At 41.9% G+C, this 14,734-nt stretch overlaps 1 long non-coding RNA gene across 21 annotated transcripts in view; it reads right to left on the reverse strand.

Moving 5' to 3' along the window:
- Window positions 1-14,734, reverse strand: part of LOC111751050 (uncharacterized) — a 279,013-nt gene that overhangs the window by 166,669 nt on the left and 97,610 nt on the right. For 18 of the 21 annotated variants that reach the window (XR_010322121.1, XR_010322124.1, XR_010322122.1 and 15 more), the window contains 2 exons: window positions 10,622-10,701; window positions 2,569-2,710 (listed from right to left, as the gene is read on the reverse strand). This is a non-coding gene — a long non-coding RNA (uncharacterized LOC111751050). Of the gene's footprint in view, window positions 1-2,568; window positions 2,750-10,621; window positions 10,702-14,734 lie in introns of all 21 variants that reach the window. The other 3 variants (XR_010322132.1, XR_010322128.1, XR_010322130.1) reach the window with 2 other exon arrangements.

A 14,734-nucleotide genomic window follows, 5' to 3' on the forward strand; every position in this document is an offset into this window, starting at 1 on the left:
GTGACTAAGTGCACCTGACCCAAGCCATGGTCTTTTTCATTACCTCATATGCATAGAAAAATTGGATAATGAGAAAGGAAGACAGAAGAACTAAGGCATTCAAACTATGGTGTTGGCAAAGAATATTGAATTTACTAGGGACTTCCAGAAGAACGAACAAATTAGTTTTAGAATAAATACAACCAAAATGTTCCTCAGAAGCAAGGATGATGAAACTTCACTCAGCTCCCTTCCTTTGGACTCTTTTATCAGGAAAGAACAATTGCTAGAAAAGGACATCATCTTGGATAAAGTAGAGGGTCAGCAAAAACAAGGAAAACCTTCAGTGAGATGGATTGACACAATAGCCCCAACAATGATCTCAAACATACCAACAATAGCAAAGATGGCACAGGACCAGGCTACGTTTCACTCTGTTATACATAAGGTTGCCATGAGTTGGAGCTGACTTGACAGTAACGAACAACAACACTCAACAGGTGTCCGCCAGTGTGAAGGACCGACGGTTTCCCTAACTCTAGCCCCAAGGATGGGTACGGGCTTGGTCTCTCCGGCTGCATTTTTTTTTTTGAGAGTCTGAGCAGGATCACGTGAGATAAACACAGCTGCCCGCCATTTTCCTTTGCTCTCAGAACAAGGCACAAGTCTTTTTTTTTCTCAGATGGCTTAGCTGAGGCTCAAGAATAGGTCTCTGTATTGACTAGGCTCTTGACTCTGCCAGCCGGGGAGAAATTAGGTCATAAAACCAGCTTTCTTAATGGAAGCCTTGATGGAGGGTGGAGTACGGAAGGGAGCTGAGGTCACCATCGAGAACTCCAGAGGCTGCTAATGAGGGCTCTGGAAAAAGGTGGCTCCACAGGCAATGCCTGCCCAAGGCCTTTGAAGTTTCACTTACAGTGTTTTACGACCACAGGCAGGGAGTAAATTGTACCTGCAGGCTGATGCACTTTGCCCTCCCAGGAGAGGGGTGGGAAGGTGAGGTGGGCAGAATTCACATGAATAATGTCTGGCAGGAGATAAGGGCTTAGTAATAGAGCAAGGGGGAGGTAGAGGCTGGCCTGTCTTTGACCTTGTAGTGGGGTGCTCTGTACCCCTCTGCTAAGTTTCCCAGAGTTCCCTACTGTCTTGGTAAATGTCCCACTGAAGCCAAGCCACCTTCTCAGAGGGTTTCAGTCAGGCTTTGGGAGAGCCTGAGGTCTTACCAAGGAAAGGAGGAAAGAGAGTTGGGGAGAGAACAAGCATTTTATGTTTCCAATCTTAGCACTGAGCTCCTGCAAAATTAGAATTGAGGTGGAGGCGATTTGTGGAGGAGTTGTTTGCTTTTGTGGTTTCAAGCAGTTGTTCCCAAACACCTGTGCAAGGAGCAGCTGCCTCAGAATTGAGGCACCTGATAAGCATGCAGATTCCCGATTTCCACCTTTTGCTGGAAGGCACCAGGTGAGGCTGATGATCCATCAGATTTTGGAAGCTTTTGTCCAGAGGTCTCAATGCACAAGAGACCATGAATAAGGTGGTGGTCACTGAGGAGTGGGCACCTTCAGCTTGCTACTCAAGTGCCCCCCTGCAAACCAGCAGTATTGCCTACTGAGAGACAGTTAGAAATGCAGAATGCCAGGCCTTATGAAGGAGAATCTGCACATTAATAAGCTCCCATAAACTGCAGGTTACAGCTGGAGAGCCCGTGATCTACAATGGGCATTATTGGTCACCTGTTGGCAAATGCCAAAGTTGGATCTTTGAACTAGGTTTTTGAATCAGCAGTTTAGAGGCCTAGTTGCTAGGAGCAAGGTTGCACTGGGCACCACTTTTTACGTCTTGATATTGGATATTTGCATAGATCAAAACACGCATCTCCTGAACAGAGTTTTCTCAAACAAGGGTCCTCGCTCCCTGCAGTGCTTTAGTCACTTGGAACAAGTGTGAATTTTTCAAAAAGGGGAAAGTTTCTGAAACAGGGCACATCATAGGGTACACTGTGCTGTGGTGCAGGCTTCTTAAAACTTTTCCATGTGCATGAATAGGGACAGATTACTGAGTAAGGAAGGTAGGCATGGGCATACTTGTGCTTGGTTACTCACTCATCTGTAGTGCACAATTTCACCTGTTTTTCACCACATCTTTGATGAAAAACCCATGTCAAGTTGTTTACTACAGATTAGTTAAGTAAACACAGTTAAGCCCATGTGTTACCTTGCTTACTGGTTAATCCACCCCTGCACATGAATAATTTGGGGATCTTGTAAAGGTGCACATTCTGAATCATTAGGTCTGGGATGGGACCTCAGATGTGGTTAGTCTCACAAGTCCCCAGGTGATGCTGCTGCTACTGGTCCGTGGACCACACTTTGAGTAGCAAGGCTGTAGAGGGCTTGGAGGCACAGACTGGGTTTGATTCCTCATTTAGCTATGTGACCTTGGAGTTACTTAACCTCTCTGAGCTCGTTTTCCCACATCACAAAAGATACAATATTTATCTACCAGGATTTTTATGAAGATCATTGTATTAGTTTCCTGTTGCTGCTGTAACAAAATGTAGTGGCTTTAAACAACACAAGTTTTATATCTTACAGTTTTGGTGTTCAGAAATCCAAAATCAGTCTCACTAGGGCTACAATAACAGCATCAGCAGGGCTGGTTTCTTCTGAAGATTCTAGGGGACGATCTGTTTCCTTGCCTTTCCAGCTTCTTGGATGGTGGCTCCTTCCTCCAGCTTCGAAAATAAAATTGGCAGCAGGCCAGATTCAGCCCACTGACTATAGTTAGCAAACCTTTGTTTAATCATACCCATCAATCCCCCACTGGTAGGACCCGCCTTTATCCTGTTAAACCTCATTTGCCACTCAGTAGTCATAATCAACTCTACACAAATGATTATCAATGTTGGTTCAAACTTAATTCCAGGTGAAACCCAGGGCCAGGCAATTGTTGGGTGACCTTGAAACACACGGGGGTGCTGTATGAAATCCAGCAGCTCCTTCCCACATAGAAGGAAAGTATTCCTGGTTTTCAGGGCAAATGATAACAGTGGACCTCCATTCTGCAGAGAAAAATAGGAGTCCTTGACTTCCAATGGAAACCCTGGTGGCATAGTGGTTAAAAACTACGGCTGCTAACCAAAATATCAGCAGTTTGAATCTACCAGGCGCTCCTTGGAAACTCTGTGAGGCAGTTCTAATCTGCCCTATAATGTTGCTAGGAATCGGAATCGACTCAATGGCAATGGGTTTGGTGTTTTTTTTTTTTGTTTGTTTGACTTCCAATAGGTGGAAACTCTGGTGGTGTAGTGGTTAAGTACTACAGCTGCTAACTAAGAGGTCGGCAGTTTGAGTCTGCAAGGCACTCCTTGGAAACTCTATCAGGCAGTTCTATTCTGTCCTATAGGGTCGCTACGAGTCTGAGTCGACTCAACGGCAGTGGGTTTGGTTTTGGTTTGGTCCAATAGGCAGTTCTGTGAGCATCTTAGCCCTTACACAAACCCCTGGGTCACCATCATTGAGTGAGTCAGCTATGGGTTAATAGCCAAGCCCCACACTGAGACTTTAGCTCCAGTGCACCTTTAGAATAACAACCTGGGTCTGGATTAACATTTGAGAAAATAACCCCTCAGGAAAGTGTTCTGTAATAAAAGGATCCTATTTCAACTCCACCCCCACCTTTTTTTTTTAAAGAAAAGTCTGTAACAAGCTCAGAAACCTTTCAAGCAATGAGTGATGAGTCAGACATTTAACCAAACAAGTTTGTTCTCCTTTTGCTACTAGAAGCCTGCACAGCCACTCAATGGTGAAGGTGGTGTTTGTGAATATGTACAACCTCGAAGCCCGGACAGAGGCAGATGTTCATCTAAATTAAGGGGGTAGCATAGCCGCCTACAGCTTTGTCACTGACGGGGCACAGATTATTTAAAGCCTTGATCTGAATTGTGTAATTGTTGACTCTCTTTAAAGTAACTACTTGCACCTGTAAAATGCTCACTGCCACAAGCCAGATGACTTAGACAAATGGTTACTCTGCTCCCCGTGTCTGGGGATATCTGAGATATTTGGGGCCTAATGAAGGATTTACTCTATGTCCTCCACTCTCCCTGCCAGCTAGAAGCAGTCTTGAATACTATAGTTGGGAGTAAAGGAGTTACTTTTTCTATTTTATATTTATACCATATTACATTGAATCCTCAACTTGTCTCTGTGAGGTGGGCATTCTTTTCCCCATTTTACAGATGAGAAAACTGATGGTCAGATGGATGTTGATTGTCCAGTGACCTAAAGCTAGTAAATAGCAGAAACAGAACCCAGCTCTCCTGTCTTCCAAACTACTCCTTCCTCCATTGTACCAGTTGGGGAGTACCTCTGCTCTTATCTGGATCAGCCCATGAGAACCCAGAGGTTTCTAGAGAAGTCAGAGGGACGCATGGACCCTGGGATTTACTCTGGAGTAGCTCCAAAGTAGTGATGGTTATTCAAACCAAACTCAAATACTGATACCACCTTCCCATAAATCTGATCTACTATGCTTAGGACCTAAGCAAAGTGGAGTTCTCAGACCCAGAATGGGTTAGCAGATTGCATTTGTTGAGATATAGACTCCATCACCCACCTGTTGGTTTGTTGCATGTTGTTGTGATGTTGGAAGAAGATATGTCGCTGGTATTTCAAATACCAGCAGGGTCATGCTGGAGGAGGACATCATGTTTGGTGAAATAAAGGGTCAATGAAGGGAAGGGAAGGGAATTGGCACAACCACTACAATGGACTCAAACATGCTGGTCATTGTGAGGATGTTGCAGGACTGGGCAACATTTCATTCTGTTGTATATAGGGTGCCATGAGTCAGAATTGACTCGATGGCAGCTATCTGTCTATAGACTCATAGATTCACCTCACAGGCAAAGCAGTCAAATGAGACTCTAAATATGTCTTATAATTTTACTCATGATTACTCCTAGGGATTTATGCCCAGTTGGAAATGGAGGTCAGCTTATTTAAACAGAATGAACAGCTGTCATATGGGAGAAAACAGGATAAAAGTATGAAGCCCTCCAGTTTACACCAGGAGCTTTTAAAGATCCTTATCCTTTGACCCTGCCAGCACAACAGTTAAATGCTTGGCTGCTAACTGAAAGACTGGTGGTTTGAACCCACCCATCTGCTTCTCAGGAGAAAGACCTGGAGATCTGATTCCATAAAGATCACAGCTTAGAAAACCCTATGGGGCAGGTCTACCCTGTCACATGGGGTTGCGAGAGGTTGAAAATCGACTCTACAGTACCCAACAACAACAAATCCTTTGACCCAAAGTTGAAGATTGCTTGCAGAAATGGTTTCAAGTCTCTGCACTCTCTCTGGTATCCATGTCCTTTGCAAAATGACTTTGCAACTCTCCTCATCCAGAGGTAGAGTCTATTTGCCCACCCCTTGGATTTGGGCTGGCCTTGTGACTTGATTTGGCCAACAAAATGTACCAAAAGTAACAGTGTACCAATTCTAAGCCTTGCACACTTCTTTCTGCTCTCTTGGAACCCTGCCCAGCCATCACAGGACAGCCCAGGACAGCCTACAGGTGGATGAGACCATGTGAAGCAGAGACAAACGTCATCTTAGACAAGTCTCCCCACCACATCTAGCAGCTAACGACTGATACATGATTGAGCCCTGTCTAGATAATAAGAATCCCCTAGATGAAGCTAAGCCAATTGCTGACCCCAGAATAGTGAGCTTAATAAATGGTGGTTGTTTTAAGTCAGAAACCCTGGTGGTGTAAGGTTAAGTGCTATGGCTGCTAACCAAAGGGTCAGCAGTTCAAATCTGCCAGGCACTCCTTGGAAACTCTATGGGGCAGTTCTACTCTGTTCTATAGGGTCGTTATGAGTTGGAATCAACTCGACAGCACTGGGTTTGGTTTGGGGTTGGGTTTTAAGTCACTAAGTTTTGGGCTGGTTTTTTTTGTAGTAAAACCCAAAATGAATCCATTGCCATGAAGTTGATTCTTACTCATGGTGATCCTATACGACAGCATAGAACTGCCACATAGGATTTCCATGGAAATAGACTGCCTCAACTTTCTTCCATGGAGCCACTTGTGGGTTCAAATCGCCAACCTTTTGGTTAGCAGCCGAGCGCTTAATCACTGCATCATCAGTAGATTTTTTGGTAGGAATTCGTTCTAGTAACAGTCAGAATATCCAACAAAATGTTGTTGTTAGGTGCCATCAAATCAGTTCTAACTCACAGTGACCCTATGTACAACAGAATGAAACACTGCCCGTTCCTATGCCATCCTCACAATCATTGCTATGTTTGAGCCCATTGTTGCAGCCTCTGTCAATCCATCTCATCAAGGGTCTTCCTCTTTTTTGCTGACCCTCTACCTTACCAAGCATGATGTCTTTCTCCAGGGACTGGTCCCTCCTGATAACATATTCCAAGTACCTGTGATGAGGTCTCTCCATCGTTGCTTCTAAGGAGCACCCTGGCTGTACTTCTTTCAAGACAGACTTGTTCATTCTTCTGGTAGTCCATGATATATTAAATATTCTTTGCCAACACCATAATTCAAAGCCATCAATTCTTCATTCTTCCTTTTTCATTGTGCAGCTTTCGCATGCATATGAGGCAGTTGAAAATATTATGGCTTAAGTTAGGTGCACCTTAGTCCTCAAAGTGACATCTTTGCTTTTTAACACTTTAAAGAGGCCCTTTACAGCAGATTTTTCCAATGCAATCCGTCATTTGATCTCTTGACTGCTGTTTCCATAGATGTTGATTGTGGATCCAAGTAAAATGAAATCCTTGACAACTTCAATATTTTCTCTGTTTATCATGATGCTGCTTATTGATCCATCTGGGAGGATTTTTGTTTTCTTTATGTTGAGGTACAATCCCTACTAAAGGCTGTGGTCTTTGATTTTCATCAACAAGTACTTTAAGTCCTCTTTGCTTTCAGAAAGCAAGCTTATGTCATCTGCATATTACAGGTTGTTAATAAGTTTTCCACCAACCCTGATGCCATGTTCTTCCTCATATAGTCCAGCTTCACAGATTATTTGCTCAGCATACAGATTGAGCAAGTGTGGTGAAAGGATACAACCCTGACACACACCTTTCTTAACTTTAAACCATGCAGTATACCCTTGTTCTGTTTGAACAACTGCCTCTTGTTCTATGTACAGATTCCTCGTGAGCACAACTAAGTGTTCTGGAATTTGCATTCTTCGCAATGTTATTCATAATTTGTTATGATCCACACAACCCAATGCCTTTGCATAGTCAATAAAACAGAGGTAAACATCTTTCTGGTATTCTCTGCTTTCAGCCAGGATCCATCTGACACCAACAATGATATCCCTCATTCCACGTCCTCTTTTGAATCTGGCTTAAATTTCTGGAAGTTCCCTGTCAATATACTGCTAAAACCATTTTTGAATTATCTTTAGCAAAATTTTACTTGTGTGTGATGTTAATGATATTTTTCAATAATTCCCACATTCTGTTGAATCACTTTTCTCTGAAATGAGTACAAATATGGATCTCTTCTAGCTGGTTGGCCGGATAGCTGTATTCCAAATTTCTTTGCATAGATGAATGAGCACCTCCAGCACTGCACCTGTTTCTTGAAACATCTCAATTGGTATTCCGTCAATTTCTAGAGCCTTGTTTTTCCCCAGCTTGGATTTCTTCCTTCAATACCACCAATTCTTGATTATATGCGACCTCCTGACATGACTGAAGGTCAACCAGTTTTTTATGGTACAGTGACTCTGTGTATTCCTTCCATCTTCTTTTGATGCTTCCTGTGTCATTCAATATTTTGCCCCTAGAATCCTTCAAAATTGCAACTTGAGGCTTGAATTTTTCCTTCAGTTCTTTCAGCTTGAGAAATGCTAAATGTGTTCTTTCTTTTCGGTTTTCTTACTCCAGGTCTTTGCACATTTCATTATAATACTTTACTTTGTCTTCTTGAGCTGCCCTTTGAAATCTTCTGTTCAGCTCTTTTACTTCATCATTTCTTCCTTTTGCTTTAGCTACTCGATATTCAAGAGCAAGTTTCAAAGCCTCTTCTGACATGCATTTTGGTCTTTTCTTTCTTACCTCTCTTTTTAATGACCTTTTGCTTTCTTCATATATGATGTCCTTGATATCATTCTACAACTCAGCTGGCCTTCAGTCATTAGTGTTCACTGCCTCAAATCTATTCTTGAGATAGTCTCCAGATTCAGGTGGGATATACTCAAGTTCATATTTTGGTTCTTGTACATTTGTTTTAATTTTCTTCAACTTCAGCTTGAACTTGCACATTAGCAATCGATGGTCTGCTCTGCAGTCAGCCCCTGGCCTTGTTCTTACTGATGGTATTGAACTTTTCCATCATCTCTTTCCACAGATGCAGTCAATTTGATTCCTATGTTTTCCATCTGGTGAGATCCACGTTTATTTTTAGTGCCTTCTAACCTAGGAGGCTCATCTTCCAGCACTATATGGAGCCAGAGGCATAACTAAGGTGTGGTAGATAGGGTGAGTGCCCTGGGCATCACTTGAGGAGGGGCTCTAATAAGCAGTTTCTATTGGCCAGCACAGTTTCCATCACCAGCTGTGAGAAATCCTTCAGCAATTTAATACTAATTGCCAGAGGCACTATTTTCCGAAGATAGGCCCCTATAGGGGACAATATTCTGTCGTGATCCATAGGGTTTCCATTGGCTAATTTTCAGAAATAGATCACCATGTCTTTCTTCCTAGTCTGTCTTAGTCTAGAAACTTCACTGAAACCTATGCACCATGGATAACCCTGCTGGTATTAGCAGGAAGCATGCCTATACATGACTGTTGTCTCTAAATACTATTTTCTATTAAAAGAGTTCCTTAAAGAAATGACTGGTTCTAAGTCTGGGGCAAGAAATGTCTGGAATAAGCCTGAATATCTTAGCATATTAGGAAAACAAAAGCTTCCGGCATCATAGCAACATGCAAGTCACCACAGTATGACAAACTGACAGACAAGTGGTGGATCTCAGTATTATAGTAAAAACAGTTGTTGTAAAAATCTCAATAACAAATAGCAGGAGATTGGTAAAATAAATTTTCATTTATCAGCATTTGCACTTTGTAATATTTGGTTTATGGTGTAGCCAAGGAGCGCTGGTGGTACAGTGGTTAAGCCCTAGGCTGCTAACTGAAAGGTCAGTGATTCGAACCCACCAGCCCCTCTGTGGAGAAATATGTGACAGTCTGCTTCTGTAAAGATTTACAGCCTTGGAAACCCTATATAGGCCAGTTCTACTCTACCCTATAGGGTAGGTATGCCTTGGAACCAGCTTGATGGCAACAGGTTCTAGTGTAGCCATTTAAATGCCAGAGATTGAATAACCTATGGTATAGCTACACTGCAGAGTATTCTGTTAGTATAAAAAAGAATAAGGAATATCTCCGTATCCTGCAGTAATTTCCAGGATGTATTGTTAGATTGGAAACCCTGGTGGGGTAGTGGTTAAGTAGCACGGCTGCTAACCAAAGGTCGGCAGTTCAAATCTGCCAGGCGCTCCTTAGAAACTCTATGGGGCAGTTCTACTCTGTCTATAGGGTTGGTATGAGTCAAAATCGACTCGACGGCACTTGTTTTTTTTTGTTTTTTGGGGTTTTTTTGGTTATTGTTAGGTTAAGATTAAAAAAAACGGGTAGAAAACTGTGCATAGCTTATGTAGAAAAGGCTGGGGGATAGCAATACATACATAATAAACCAAAACCAAGCCCAGTGCCATCCAGTCAATCCCAACTCATAGCGACCCTATAGGACAGAGTAGAATTGCCCCATAGAGTTTCCAAGGAACGCCTGGCGGATTCGAACTGCCGACCCTTTGGTTAGCAGCCATAGCACTTAACCACTATGCCACCAGGGTTTCCAATACATATATAGATGCATATATATACATGTAAATATATATTTTTGCTTCTGTTTTAAAATGCGAGGGAAGAATAAAACAATTTTAAGTGCTTGGCTTCTAACCAAAAGATTGGCCGCTCGAATCCACCAGCTGCTCCTTGGAAACCCCATGAGGCAGTTCTACTCTGTCCTATCAGGTCACTATGAGTCAGAATCCACCTGACCGCAGTAGGTTTGGTTTTTTGGTAGGAGGAGGGAGGGGATAGGGTAGAATGTACAGAAACAGAAGCTGGACTTCTCTAAATGTATCTTGGTTTGTAGATTTGACATGAAACCAAAAACCAAGCCCACTGATAGGTTGATTCCAACTCATAGCAACCCTATAGAGTAGAACTGTCCCATTTGGTTTCCAAGGCTATAATCTTTATGGAAACAGACTGCAACACCTTTCTTCTATGGAGTGGCTGGTGGGTTCAAACCACTAACTTTGTGGTTAGTACCCAGGTTCTTAACCACTGCACCACCAAGACTCCTTAGATTTGACATAGGGGCCAAATAAATATTTCACATAATTATGAAATTAAAATTTTTTAAATCTCTAAAAAAAAGAAAGATGAGTCTAACAGTGTATAGAGTTGATGGCATAACCACACAGGAGACATTTCAAGTGGCTTTAAAACACAGTAAGTTAGGTAGGCACCCAAGCAGGTCATATCCTAAAACCAAAAAGAACTGCAAAACATCTTACCTTGTTTTCGGTAACCACAGAGTTGATGGTAGTGATGCTGTAGTCATTTTGACTGATGTGTTTGTATTACAGGATAAAGCCTATGGATAAATACGTTGGCGTCGTTAATGACCAGGACTTTTGGTTATTAACCGGGAGAGAAGAGATACAGATGTAAAATCGATAAGGTTAGGTAAAAACTTGTCATCCTTGATTCAATTCCAAGTATCTTCATGAATTCTTGATGTATTTTATCTTTAAGTTAAAAAAAAAAAAGGATTGTCTAGGTCTATCAGAAAGGCCTAAAAATAGAGGCTAACTCCATAGCAGCAAGTGCTCCTGTGCTGAGATTGTCATCTCTACATACTATTTCCTACTAAAAAGTCTCCTTGAAGAAATGACCACTTCTAAGTCTGAGGTAAGAAATGTCTGGAACAAGCCTGAATATCTTAGCCTATCAGTAAAATAAGGAAATTATCAGATTATAAGTATTATGTCAACAGACTCAGGAGCCAATCTGAAGAGGCTCCTACTTGTCAAAGATGGGACAATTTGAGCTTCAATAAGGATTTTTACTGCAATGAATTGAAACACATCAAATTATCTAAATTCAGTACCCTATAGTGATATTTTTAAAAAATATATCATTCATTTTTAGAAAATACTAGAAACCAATTCATTTAAAAATAATTGGCAAATAAAGAGTAAGAATCAAACATTTATCTTGCCTTTTCCTTATAAAATTTACTTCAGGGTACCAAATGCTATAAACAACATGGTAAATATAACTAATGTCACTTAATTGTACAGAAACTCTGGTGGAGTAGTGGTTAAGAGCTACAGCTGCTAAACCAAAGGTCAGCAGTTTGAATCCACCACTGCACGCTGGAAACCCTATGGGGTGGTTCCACTCTGTCTTATAGTGTTGCTATGAGTCAGAATCAACTTGACCTCAACGGGTGTTTTTTTTTTTTTTTTTTTTTTTGGTATAATTGTGCACTTAAAAGTGGTTAAAATGGCAAACTTTGTTATATATATTTCACCACAATAAAATTTAAAAATAAAAAGAGACTTTAATGACTTACCAATCAATTTCAATAATAATAATACTTTTTATGAGACAATTGGGGAAATTTGGATCCTAGATAATAAATTATTCTGCCTACCTACCAGTTGCCCACAAGTGAATTCCAACTCATGGCAACTCCATGTGTATCAGGGTAGAACTGTGCTCCACAGGGTTTTCAACGGCTGATTCGTCAAAAGTAGATTGCCAGGCCTTTCTTCTAAGGTGCCTCTGGGTAAACTTGAACCTCCAACATTTTGGTTAGTAGCTGAGCTCATTAACCATTTGTACCACCAGGGACTCTAAAGAATTATTATCAAATTACTATTACCATTTGAAGAAACGAATAATACGAGTTATTATTTATTGAGAATTGAATGTATGTTCAGCATCATGTCAGGCACCAGACATTCAGTATCTCGTTTAATTTTCACAACAACCCCACAGGGCCATTTTTCTGTGAGGACCGCAAGGCATGCAGTACTTTTCTCAAGGCCTCTCAGCCACTCAGTCACCAAAACTTGTGCTCGTCTATGAAATACATTCATTAATTCATTTGCTGTGACAGCAAAGCATTGGCTTTAGCCTAAATGCTTAGCAATGGCAGAATGACTTGGTAAATTGTAGTAGATTTTCTCAGGGGAGTATTGTGGAGCAATTAAAATGATAATTATGAAGACTTGGTAGCAATTTAGACATATGTTTATGATTAAACAATCACAAAAGTATGTATCTATTCTGATTTTAACTGCCTTTTAAAAATTTCTGACCAAATATTGAAAGGGACAGGGTAAAACAACAGACCTATATTCTTAGGGTAATGGGATTTGGATAAGTTTTATTTTGCCTTTGCAGTTTTTTCTTTAATGTTTAAGTTACTGTTATAATACATAAACATCCAGAGAATATTTTCTCGCCTGTGTTTTACTTCTTTAGGATTACATTTTCTGTTGAGGTAGTGTATTAGTCTCCTATTGCTGCTGTAACAAATTACCAGGATCTTAGTGGCTTAAAAATTACACAAATTTATTATTTTACAGTTCCGGAGATCGGAGTCCAAAATCAGTTTCGCTGGGCTAAAATTAAGGTGTCATCAGGCCTGCGTTCTTCTGAAAGCTGTAGAACAGAATGTGTTTCCTCACCTTTCCAGCTCCTAAAGGCTGCCTGGATTCCTTGGTTCATTGCCCATCCTCCATCTTCAAAGCGAAGCAGCATAGCGTCATCACATCTCCATTATTGACTCTGCTTCCATTGTCAAATCCTTCTCTAAATCTGATCCTTATGATTACACTGTGCCTTTCCAGATAAAGGTCACTTGGGTAGCACAAATGGTTAAGTGCTCAGCTACTAGCCAATATGTTGGCATGTCAAACCCACTCAGAGGCACCTCAAAAGACAGGCCTGGAAATCCAATTCTGAAAGGTCACAGCCTTGAAAACCCTATGGAGCAGTTGTACTCTGGACACATGGGGTCACCATGAGTTGGAATCTACTCAACAGCAACTAACAACTCCTGGATAATCCAGGATAAGCTCTCCATCTCAAAATCTTTAACTTAATCACATCTACAAAGTTCCTTTTGTAGTTCATAGACTCCAGAGATTAGGACATGAGCATTTTGGAGGAGCTGTTATTCAGTTACCATAGGTAGATAATCCCACAGTCTGCTTTCTGCTCACCTGGTACAGGGCATGGTTTGTTCCCGTGTGATACATTCTGGATAATGTGGCTAGGATTATGGGGCCTCTTGAGACAAGTGCAGAAAACTAATAGTGGGAAAAGTAGGCGTCATTGCAGGGCGGAGGACAGGTGAGTAGCCAGTGAGCATCCAGGAAGTGTGGGACCCTTGGGGTCATGTCCAGTGCACAGACTCAATGCTCCCAGGGAAACAGCACGAATGGAATTGCTGAGAGGTGTGGTGTTCATGCAAGAGAGGCCTACTCCCATCAGGTGTTGGGGAGCCCTGCCCAGGTCATCTGAGGTTGAGCAGGTTAAAAAAAATAGAACCTTCGTGTAACTGCAGGTATCACAAGGTAAAGGGCTATTGGAGTCAGGAGTATGAAGGCAGGAACTGGGGTTTTCTTGCAGTTACCCAGTGGCTGACAGGAACCTGGGTACTCAAGCCTTGGAAAGTAGGGGGCTGGAGCCAGGAATTCCTCTGAGACTATCAACCACTGTCATGCAACAACTACATGGGGAAGATATAGCCAACAAAGTAGAGAAAGTAGTGACTTAGGGACCAAAATACCCAGTTTCCAGGCGTAACTTTGCCAAATGACCTTGGGTAAGTCACTTCATTTCCCTGAGATTTGATGTCCCTACAGGTAAAGGGCCACAATTATGTCTCACAGAGTTGTTGTGAAGCTTAAATGAGAAAGCGTTCAGGAATCTTTAAGAATTCTGAAAGATGATACACGAATGTTGTTTTTAGCTGCTGTCGAACTGTCCCTGAACTCACGGTGACCCCGTGAACAAGATCGGACCATTGTAGGCTTTCACTGGCTGATTTTTGGAAGAGCTCTTTCTTCCTAGTCTGTCTTAGTCTGGAAGCTCCGCTGAAACCCTGTTCAGCATCATAGCAACACGTAAACCTCCACTGACAGATGACTGGTGGCTGCACTTAGGGTACATTGGCCGGGAGTCAAACCTGGGTCTCCCTCAGGAAGGCTAGAATTCTCCCCCTGAACCACCACTGCCTCAGTACATGATGAAATGACTCTTAGTATCATTATCCAGAACACTAGTATTTGTCCAGTCAGTGATCAGTCAACAGGATGAGTTGTTTGTTGGTTTGTTTTTCCACACTGTGCCTCAGAGAGCTGAGTGATAAGAAAAAATGAGTGGAGTAGAAGGCCAGTTCAACCTACACTTGTTTGAGATTCAGACTGTCCTATTATCAGGTGCAGACAGGCCACCCACACACAGAGGGCAACAGGGCAACTTCGGGTGGTCTTGGGAGGCAACTGACATTTTCCACAGTTTTAGAGAAAAACAAGAGAGTCATAGTGTCACCAGCTGGACACATATGGGGGCTGACAACCATGGGAGTTGGCCAGGCTTTTTTTACA

Source organism: Loxodonta africana, chromosome 5 (assembly GCF_030014295.1).
Source record: "Loxodonta africana isolate mLoxAfr1 chromosome 5, mLoxAfr1.hap2, whole genome shotgun sequence".
NCBI classification, from domain to species: Eukaryota; Metazoa; Chordata; class Mammalia; order Proboscidea; family Elephantidae; genus Loxodonta; species Loxodonta africana.